Source organism: Bacillus rossius, chromosome 6 (genome assembly GCF_032445375.1).
Source record: "Bacillus rossius redtenbacheri isolate Brsri chromosome 6, Brsri_v3, whole genome shotgun sequence".
Classification (NCBI taxonomy): Eukaryota; Metazoa; Arthropoda; class Insecta; order Phasmatodea; family Bacillidae; genus Bacillus; species Bacillus rossius.
Window position 1 is genome coordinate 24216 of NC_086334.1, and position 12189 is coordinate 36404.

Here is a 12189-nt window from a genome sequence, read left to right on the forward strand (position 1 = left end):
ATAGCACCATTTTGTACCACGAGCCCCCCTTTTTGGTGATTGTGTTTATTTTTGATCAGAATTGTCAATAAATAAATAAATTAAGAAAAAACTAGAAAATGGGGCAACATTCGGTTTAATTCAAACGTTTGAGGAGACCTTCGTGTACACCACTTTACCTTCAGAACTGGGGGATATGTCACCATTTTGTACCAGTAGCCCCTCTTTGTGGTAAAAGTGTGTTTTTATTTCAGACTTATCAATAACTAAATTAATAACAATTAAACTAGAAAATGGTGTAGCATTCTGCTTGGTGCTCACATTTAAGGAGACCCTTGGGTACACCACACCCTTCTTCAGAACTAAGGGATATGGAACCATTTTTTACCACGAGCCCTTCATTTTGTAGATAATGTTTATTTTCATCAGAATTGTCAATAAATAAATTAATAACAATTAAACAAGAAAATGGTGCAACATACGGCTTGGTGCAATTGTTTAAGAAACCCTTGGGAACACCACACAGCCTTCAGAACTGGGGGATATGGCACAATTTTTACCACGAGCCCCCCTTTTTTGTTGATTGTGTTTATTTTGATCAGACTTGTAAATAAATAATTAATAACAATTAAACTAAACAGAGGTGCAACATTCCGCTTGGTGCAAACGTTTAAGGAGACCCTTGGGAACACCACACAGCCTTCAGAACTGGGTGATATGGCACCATTTTTACCACGAGCCCCCCTTGTTGGTGATTGTGTTTATTTTGATCAGACTTGTAAATAAATAAATTAATACAAATAAACTAAACAGAGGTGCAACATTCCGCTTGATGCAAACGTTTAAAGAGAACCTTGGGTACACCACACAACCTTTAGAACTGGGGGATATGGCACCATTTTTTTACCACGAGCCCCCCTTTTTGGTGATTGTGTTTATTTTGATGAGACTTGTAAATAAATTAATTAATAACAATTATACTAAACAGAGGTGCAACATTCCGCTTGGTGCAAACGTTTAAGGAGACCCTTGGGTACACCACACTTCCTTCAGAAGAGGAAATATGGTACCATTTTTTACCACGAGCCCCCCTTTGTGGTGATTATGTTTATTTTGATCGGACTTGTCAATAAAAAAATTAATAACAAATAAATTAGAAAATTTTGCAACATTCGGCTTGGTGCAATCGTTTAATGAGAACCTTTGGTACACCACACAATCATCAGAACTGGGGGTTATTTCACCAGTTTTTTTACTATGAGCCCCCCTTTGTGGTAAAAGTGTGTTTTTATTTTAGACTTGTCAATAAAAAAATTAATAACAATTAAACTAGAAAAAGGTGCAACATTCGGCTTGGTGCAAACGGTTAAGACGACCATTGGGTACACCACACAACCATCAGAACTTGGAGATATTGCACCATTTGTTACTACGAGCTCCCCTTTGTAGTAAAAGTGTGTTTTTATTTTAGACTTGTCAATAAAAAAATAATAACAATTAAACTAGAAAAAGGTGCAACATTCGGCTTGGTGCAAACGGTTAGGGAAACCTTTCGGTACACCACACAACCTTCAGAACTGGAGGATATGGCACCATTTTGTACCACGAGCCCCCCTTTGCGGTAAAATTGTTTTTATTTCAGACTTGTAGGTAAAAAAATTATTAACAATTAAACTTGAAAATGGTACAACATTCGCTTGGTGCTAACCTTTAAGGGGACCCTAAGGAACACCACTCAACCTTTAGAACTGGGAAATATGGCACCATTTTGTACCACGAGCCACTTATTGTGGTGATTGTGTTTATTTTGATCAACTTGTCAATAAAAAAATTATTAAACGTTAAACTAGACAATAAAGCAACATTCGGGTTAATGCAAACGTTTTAGGAGACCCTTAAGTACAATTAAATACCTTCAGAACTGGGGGATATGTCACCTTATTTTGCCACGATCCCCACTTAATGGTGATTGTGTGTGATTTATTTTAGAATTATAAATAAATAAATTAATAACAATAAAACAAGGAAATGGTACAACATTCGGCTTGGTGCAAACGTTTAAGAAGACCATTGGGTACACCACACAACCTTCAGAACTAGGGGAATATACCACCCTTTTTTTTAACAAGAGCCCCCCTTTTTGTTGATAATGTTTATTTTGTTCAGAATTGTCAATAAATAAATTAATAACAATTAAATTAGAAAAAGGTGCAACATTCGGCTTGGTGCAAACGTTAAAGGAGACCCTTGGGTACACGACACATATATTGACAATTCCTGAAATAAAAACTCACTTTTACAACAAAAGGTGGCTCGTGGTAACAAAATGGTGCAATATCCTCCAGTTCTGAAGGTTGTGTGGTGTACCCAAGGGTCTCCTTAAACGTTTGCACCAACCTGAATGTTCCACCATTTTCTAGTTTAATTGTTATTAATTTTTTTATTGACAAGTATCAAATAAAAACACACTTTTACCACAAATGGAGCCTCGTGGTAAAAAACTGGTGCCATATCCCCCAGATCTGAAGGTTGTGTTCTGTGCCCAATGGTCTCCTTAAACTTTTGCACCAAGCCGAACGTTGCACTATTTTCTAGTTTAATTGTTATTAATTTTTTTATTGACAAGTCTGAAATAAAAACACACTTTTACTACAAAGGGGGGCTCGTGGTAACAAATGGTGCAATATCCCCCAGTTCTGAAGATTGTGTGGTGTACCCAAGGATCGCCTTAACCGTTTGCACCAAGTCGAATGTTGCACCATTTTCTTGTTTAATTGTTATTAATTTTTTTATTGACAAGTCTGATCAAAATAAACATAATCACCACAAAGGGGGGCTCGTGGTAAAAAATGGTGCAATATCCCCTGTTCTGAAGGAAGTGTGGTGTACCCAAGGGTCTTCTTAAACGTTTGCACCAAGCGGAAAGTTGCACCTTTGTTTAGTTTAATTGTTATTAATTTATTTATTTACAAGTCTGATCAAAATAAACACAATCACCAACAAGGGGGGCTCGTGGTAAAAATGGTGCCATATCCCCCAGTTCTGAAGGTAGTGTGGTGTACCCAAGGTTTTCCTTAAACGTTTGCAACAAGCGGAATGTTGCACCTCTGTATAGTTTAATTGTTATTAATTTATTTATTTACAAGTCTGATCAAAATAAACACAATCACCAACAAGGGGGGCTCGTGGTAAAAGGGTGCCATATCTCCCAGTTCTGAAGGCTGTGTGGTGTTCCTAAGGGTCTCCTTAAACAATTGCACCAAGCCCTATGTTGCACCATTTATTGTTTAATTGTTATTAATTTATTTATTGACAATTCTGATCAAAATAAACATTATCTACAAAAAGAAGGGCTCGTGGTAATAATGGTGCTATAGCCCCCAGTTCTGAAGGTAGTATGGTGTACCCAAGGGTCTCCTTAAATCTGTGCACCAAGCCGAATGCTGCACCATTTACTAGTTTAATTGTTATTAATTTTTTTATTGACAAGTCTGAAATAAAAACACACTTTTACCACAAAGGGGGGCTACTGGTACAAAATGGTGACATATCCCCCAGTTCTGAAGGTAAAGTGGTGTACACGAATGTCTGCTTAAACGTTTGAATTAAACCGAATGTTGTACCATTTTCGAATTTAATCTTAATTTATTTCTTTATTGACAATTCTGATCAAAAATAAACACAATCACCAAAAAGGGGGCTCGTGGTACAAAATGGTGCCATATCCCCCAGTTTCTGAAGGAAGTGTGGTGTACCCAAGGGTCTCCTTAAATGTTTGCACCAAACCGAATGTAGCACCATTTTCCAGTTTAATTGTTATTAATTTTTTTATTGAAAAGTCTGAAATAAAAACACACTTTAACCAAAAAGGGAGGCTCGTAGTAAAAAATGGTGCCATATCTCCCAGTTCTAAAGTTTGTATGGTGTACCCAAGGGTCTCCTTAAATGTTTGCTCCAATCCGAATGTTACACCATTTTCTTGTTTAATTGTTATTAATTTTTTATTGACAAGTCTGATCAAAATAAACATTATCTACAGAAAGGAGGGCTGGTGGTAAAAAATGGTACCATATCCCCCAGTTCTGAAGGTTGTGTGGTGTACTTAAGGGCATTTTAAACGTTTTCACCAAGCCGAATAATTTACCATTGTCTACCTTAATTGTTATAAATTTATTTATAATTCTGAAATAGAAAACACACAATCACCACAAGGGGGGGCTCGTGGCAAAAAATGGTGACATATCCCCCAGTTCTAAAGGTAGTGTGGTGTACCCAAGGGTCTCTTTAAACGTTTGCACTAAGCCAAATGTTGCACCATTGTCTAGTTTAACGTTTATAAACTTATTTATTGACAAGTCAGAAATAAAAACACACTCTTACCACAAAGGGGGGCTCGTGGTAAAAAATGGTGGTATATACCCCTAGTTCTGAAGCTTGTGTGGTGTACCCAAGGGTCTCCTTAAACGTTTGCACCAAGCCGAATGTTGCACCATTTCCTTGTTTATTGTTATTAATTTATTTATTTATAATTCTGAAATAAATCAGACACAATCACCACAAAGGGGGGATCGTGGCAAAATGAGGTGACATATCCCCCAGTTCTGAAGGTATTTAATTGTACTAAAGTTTCTCCTAAAACGTTTTCACCAACCCGAATGTTGCACCATTGTCTAGTTTAACGTTTATTAATTTTTTTATTGACAAGTCCGATCAAAATAAACATAATCACCACAAAGGGGGTCTCGTGGTAAAAAATGGTGCCATATCCCTGTTCTGAAGGAAGTGTATTTTACCCAAGGGTCTCCTTAAACGTTTGCACCAAGCGGAATGTTGCACTTCAATATTGTTTAATTGTTATTAATTTATTTATTTACAAGTCTGATAAAATAAACACAATCACCAACAAGGGGGGCTCGTGGTAAAAATGGTGACATATCCCCCAGTTCTGAAGGTAGTGTGGTGTACCCAAGGTTCTCTTTAAACGTTTGCACCAAGCGGAATTTTGCACCTCTGTTTAGTTTATTTGTATTAATTTATTTATTTACAAGTCTGATCAAAATAAACACAATCACCAACAAGGGGGGCTCGTGGTAAAAATGGTGCCATATCCCCCAGTTCTGAAGGCTGTGTGGTGTTCCCAAGGGTCTCCTTAAACAATTGCACCAAGCCCTATGTTGCACCATTTTCTTGTTTAATTGTTATTTATTTATTTATTGACAATTATGATCAAAATAAACATTATCTACAAAACGAAGGGCTCGTGGTAAAAAATGGTGCCATATCCCCCAGTTCTGAAGATAGTGTGGTGTACCCAAGGTTCTCCTTAAACGTTTGCACCAAGCGGAATGTTGCACCTCTGTTTAGTTTAATTGTTATTAATTTATTTATTTACAAGTCTGATCAAAATAAACACAATCACCAACAAGGGGGCTCGTGGTACAAAATGGTGACATATTCCCCAGTTCTGAAAGTAGAGTGGTGTACACGAAGGTCTCCTTAAACGTTTGAATTAAACCGAATGTTGCACCATTTTCTAGTTTAATCTTTATTTATTTATTTATTTATTGACTATTCTGATCAAAAATAAACACAATCACCAAAAAGGGGGGTCGTGGTACAAAATGGTTCTATATCCCCCAGTTCTGAATGTTGTGACGTGTACCCAAGGTTCTCCTTTAACGTTTGCACCTAGCCGAATGTTGCGCCTTTTTCTAGTTTAATTGTTTATTATTTATTTATTGACAATTCTGAACAAAATAAACATTATCTACAAAAAGGGGGGCTCGTGTTAAATAAAATGGTTATATATCCCAGTACTGATGGTTGTGTGGTGTACTTAAGGGTCTCCTTAAACGTTTGCACCAAACCAAATGTTGCACCTCTGTTTAGTTAAATTGTTATTAATTTATTTATTGACAAGTCTTATAAAAATAAACACAATCACCACAAAGTGGGGCTCGTGGTAAAAAATGGTGCCATATCCCCCAGTTCTGAAGGAAGTCTGATGTACCCAAGGGTCTCCTTAAAGGTTTGCACCAAACCGAATGTTGCACCATTTTCCAGTTTAATTGTTATTAATTTTTTTATTGACAAGTCTGAAATAAAAACACACTTTTACCACAAAGGGGGGCTACTGGTACAAAATGGTGACATATCTCCCAGTTCTGAAGGTAGAGTGGTGTACACGAAGGTCTCCTCAAACGTTTGAATTAAACCGAATGTTGCACCATTTTCTAGTTTAATCTTAATTCATTTATTTATTGACAATTCTGATCAAAAATAAACACAATCACCAAAAAGGGGGGCTCGTAGTAAAAAATGGTGTAATATCCCCCAGTTATGAAGGTTGTGGTGTTCCTTAAGGTCTCTTTAAACGTTTGCACCAAGCCGAATGTGCACCATTGTCTAGTTTAATTGTTATTAATTTCTTTATTGACATGTCTGATAAAAATAAACACAATCACCACAAAGCGGGGCACGTGGTAAAAAAAATGGGTGCCAAATCCCCTGTTCTGAAGGTTGTTTGGTGTGCCCAACAGTCTCCTTAAACGTTTGCACCAAGCTGAATGTTGCACCAAAGATAGTTTAATTGTTATTAATTTTTTTATTGACAAGTATGATTAAAATAAACACAATCACCACTAAAGTGGGCTCGTGTTAAAAAATGGTGCCAAAATTTCCAGTTCTGAAGGTTGTCTAATGTACCCAAGGGTCACCTTAAACGTTTGCACCAAGCCGAATGTTGCACCATTGTCTAGTTTAAATGTTATTAAATTTTTTATTGACAAGTCTAATCACAAAAACAGTATCACCAAGAAGGGGGGCTCGTGGTAAAAAATGGTGCCATATCCCCCAGTTCTGAAGGTTGTTTGGTGTGCTTAACAGTTTCCTTAAACGTTTTCACCAAGCTGAATGTTGCACCAAAGATATTTTAATTGTTATTAATTTTTTTATTGACAAGTATGATCAAAATAAACACAATCACCACTAAAGTGGGCTCGTGTTAAAAAATGGTGCCAAATTTTCCAGTTCTGAAGGTTGTGTAATGTACTTAAGGGTCAGCTTAAACGTTTGCACCAAGCCGAATGTTGCACCATTGTCTAGTTTAAATGTTATTAATTTTTTTATTGACAAGTCTAATCACAAAAACAGTATCACCAAGAAGGGGGGCTCGTGGTAAAAAATGGTGCCATATTTCCCAGTTCTGAAGGTTGTTTGGCGTACCCAAGGGTCTCCTTAAACGTTTGCACCAAGCCGAATGTTGCACGAATGTCTAGTTAATTATTATTAACTTATTTATTAACAAGTCTAAAATAAAAACACACTGTTACCATAAAGGGGGGCTCGTGGTAAAAAATGGTACGATATATCCCCCAGTTCTGAAGGTTGTGTGGTTTACCCAAGGGTCTCCTTAATGTTTGCACTAAGCCAAATTTGCTGCATTGTCTAGTTTTATTGTTATTAATTTTTTTATTGACAAGTATGATCAAAATAAACACAATCATAACAAAGGGGGGCTCGTGGTAAAATGTTTGCCATATCCCCTAGTTCTGAAAGTTGTGTGGTGTACACAAGGGCCTTCTTAAATGTTTGCACCAAGCAGAATGTTGCAACATTGTCTAGTTTAAATAATTAATTTCTTTATTGACAAGTCTGATAAAAATAAACACAATCACCACAAACGGGCTCTCGTGGTCAAAAATTGTTCCAAATCTCCCAGTTCAGAAGGTTGTGTGGTGTACCCAAGGCTTAAACGTTTGCATCTAGCCGATTGTTGCACCATTGTCTAGTTTAATTGTTATAAATTTTTTTATTGACAAGTCTGATCAAAATATACACAATCACCATAAAGGGGGCTCGTGGTAAAATGTTTGCCATATACCCCATATCTGAAAGTCGTATGGTGTACCCAAGGGTCTCCTTAAATTTTTGCACCAAGCAGAATGTTGCAACATAGTCTAGTTTAATTTTTATTAATTTATTTACAAGTCTGAAATAAAAACATTCTCTTACCAAAAAGGGGTACACGTGGTAAGTCATGGTGCCATATATCACTGTTCTGAAGGTTGTGTGGTGTACATTTGGGTGTCCTTAAACGTTTGCACCAAGCCGAATGTTTAACCATTGTCTAGTTTAATTTTTGTATATATTAAAATTACTCTTGTTTTCAAATTTGAATCTTTGTTTCGAATATTATTTATCTTAATTAAACATTTTTTTAATTTAATTTTGAAGATCTGACTTGAAAACCATTTCATTAACACGTCTAAGTTCATGAACATGCATATATAATTTTTTTTTTCCTATTTTATACACATTAATTTAAGGAATTGACTTAGCCTGTTGTTGCGCGAATGAATTTCTGGGGTTTTAAGGTGTGTATGATAATTATGGTACGATCCGGTAATTTTTCAGATTCGAATCTAACTTATCCTCAGTGTTAGAATAGGTTATTCATCATCTTCGTCTTCTTTGCTATCTTGGCAGTCAACAGAAGCATTTTCTGCTGGTTGTTTGGAATGTTATTCAGGTTTTCAATTTCAGTCATTACTGCATCATCGTCTACTTATACAAAGTTGCCGAATGACACACCAGCTTGAAGTTGTGCTACATCTTCATCAAGTTTTTTATTACTGGAAAACTTTTCAACACCAGTCTCTCCAGAGCAAAATAAATCAGCTTTCAAAACAGTTGGCTATAGTTTCTGGCTATACTTTGTTCCAAGAATAGGCAATGTTACGAAGTGCATCTAGAACATTTATCTTCATGGTGTTAGGATCTTTCCTAGATTAAAACATACACAAAGCATTCTGCTCTAACATTTTTCCTGTACTTCACCTTGAACACGTTTAGTATGCCCTAGTCTAAGGGCTGCAGGGGGCTGGTACAGTTATCAAGAAAAAATACTAACTTTTCGTTCCTCAGCTCAACATGATGTGGATATGCTGGACACTGGTCATTGAAAAAGATAATTTTTTGGTTTTGGCTTCCCATTTTTGTATCCATTGCATGTAACTTTGTAACAAGCATCGGGCATCCTTCTTTCTTTTTTCCTTCCTTCAAACCAACTGTCCTATGTTCTATTAATATCATAAACACACTATGAAACACATACCAGTACGTAAAATAATAATTGTAAATAGAAAACATATATGAAACAAAACATTTAAAATCACACTTACATAAACAGTAACCAAGCCAGAAATGTGAAAACCAGTAAAAACACAGTTAAAAAGCTTTTCTAATTTTCTAAATAAAAATAATCAAATATAAAAATTATTTACAAGAAAATTCCAAACGATAAAATATAAATACAAGAATAGGTCACCATGACCTTGAAGTAGAAAATCAGCTGATATATGCCTTACTGGAGGAATAGTCTGTCGTAAAAAGTCTCTGCAAAGCTGGGGAGGGCAGAGTCTTGCAATGTTACAACTGAGACTCAATAATGCTACCAATCATCCATGCTTTCTAGTTTTATGAGTACTTTGTGAACAGTTCTTTGTTTATTTATTTATTTATTTATTTATTTATTTATTTATTTATACATTGTTACATGCACAATAATACTCAAAGTGAGTCTAAAAGTTGTGCGCAACATACAAGACAGATAATAAAGTTTAAAAAATGGGTGCGTGTACTTACGTACGCGCGTGAGAAGTTATAATTCTTTGGCATCATAAAAAAATATTTTTTAATAGCATGCAAATAATTCTCCATGGTAGCGTTAAAAGTTTAACGCAACCTTGTAAGAAGTCGCATTAGAAGTATAACTTCAAAAAAAAATGGGTGCGTGTAGCCTACTTAGGTACGCGAGTGAGAAGTTATAGGCCTACTTCTTTGGGATCATTAAAAAATAGTTTTTAATTGCATGCAAATAATTCTCCATGGTAGCGTTATTCTTCATGGTAGCGTTAAACGTTTAACGCAACCTTGTTGGAAGTCGCATTAGAAGTATAACTTCAATAATTATATCATCTAAAAGGAACATAGCTTTAACATAAATGGAATATAAATGGAATATAAATTTTTGTTGTTTTGAGACACCCAATTAGTTTTCATATATTTAAGTTTAATTTACAAACTAATTTATTTATATATATATATATAACTTAGAGAATGTAAAGATTATTACAATTAATTATTAGACTTTTAAAATATTATGTATATGTAACATACAGAAAGAAAAAGTTAGGTGACTGTAAAATATAGGAACTCTTAGGCTATTATTATCTTACACATATGTACGATTAATTTTTAAATTATAACAATTTTTAACAAAGAGACGATCTAAATAAATTCACCGATCAAAGAGAGAAGTTAAATTTGGGTGAGAAAATTGTTTATAAATAATCAAATGGATTATCTTTATTTATATATATATATATATATATATATATATATATATATATGTGTGTATGTATGTATATATATGTATAATTTTTTCCAATTTTATTACTATCAGTTAAGTTAATACTATTCCAGATTATTGAGGAATATTTCAGTTTAGATCTTATTAAAGAAGTGTATAGTGATAAAATAGAATCAGTAGTCGAAGCACAATAAGTAATGTATTTAATAAGAGCAAGGGTTCTTATGTAACTAGAGATTAAATAGTCTAGATGGTAATGAAAGTCTAATTTAGAGTCGAGAATAATTCCTAAATCTTTTAAAGAGGAGGGATTTTGGAATAACTATGTTATCTGCAAGGTAATTGTGTTTGATTGGTAGAGATTTTCTTATAAAGGAAATGATTTCAGTTTTTTTCTTTCTTAAAGGCTACTAGATTTGATTTACACCAATTATTAATTTCGTTAATATCTAAATCAAGTAATAAACAGTCATTTCAGAAAGTAATTTTCCGAAAAAATTTAAGATCATCAGTGAATAAAACACCAGAAGCGTGGTTAAAAACAAGGGAGATATCCTTTGAATATATTGAACAATGGAGGTGACAAAGTTCCACCCTGAGTAACTCCAGAGCTAGCTTTAAAATTTCTAGAATCACAGTTTCTAGTAGAAACAAAGAAATTACATTTTTAAGATAACTATTAAACCAACTAATCCGAATATCACTTTGACAAAATTAAATAGTTTATTTAGAAAAACAGAATGATTAACTGTATCAATGCTTTAGCTATTTCAAAATAGTGTGCATCGGTCTGGCCTCTATTAATAACATAATTTTAAACGAGATTTAAGATTTGTGGACATTCCAGATCGGAAACCATGTCTTTTGATGTTGAAATAACGTTGTCTGATTATGGAGCAATATATACATGACACTTTTTGCGTGTCAAAAGTGCAGGACCTTTTTTATTTTTTTTTATTTTAGTGACAATTATCTGGGGGGAAAAAATAAACCAACAAAATTAATTTGGTCATGTTTATAGTTGTTCAGTAGTTGGCTATACCTAATGCTGAGTTTGTAAACTTATTAACTTCAGTTGCATCACACTCAGTTACACATTAGCCCTTGCTCCTGGCAAAAAAAAAAATTGTTTTCAATTGTCACACCAAAGGCCCTGTCAAATTTTCGTTCCCAAACCTCTCTCTCTCTCTCTCTCTCTCTCTCTCTCTCTCTCTCTCTCTGTATGTGTAGGTGTGTGTACGTGTGTGTGTGTATATATATTTAGAAAAAAAAAATATTGCAATCAATCTATTTCTTCGTCGTTAAATAAAGTGGACATAACTTCAAATATATTTTTTTAATTTATAAAGTTTATTATTAAACTGAGCAAGGTCAAACTTTAAACCAATTTAAAAATTAATTAGTGCACCTTGTGCTTCATAGAAAATTTGAAGGTATTATTTTTGTGCTATTTATTATTATTAAAACATCAGCCATTTTAAATCATGTTAATATTCTTTGCATTATAGCATGGATGTTGTTTCTTTTTCATAAAAGTTATTTAACATATGACTTAACTATTCACGTTTTTAAAAGTTATTTTAGCTATCAAAAACTCCTCCATTCCCTCATGCGGTTTCTGTTTTTGCAGCGAATATTCTGATTGGCTAATTCCATTAAACATCGTCTAGTCAGGGGTGTTATATGTGTGAGGCGGGATGATAAGTGTGACGCTCGTTGGTGCTTCTAGCACGGTATCTCTTCTAAGCGCAAGGCTCTGAACTGGTGCGCAGACTTCTCGTTGTGCGTAAGACAACTGTGAAATTTGATTGGTAACCATAACATGAGATATAGGAGAA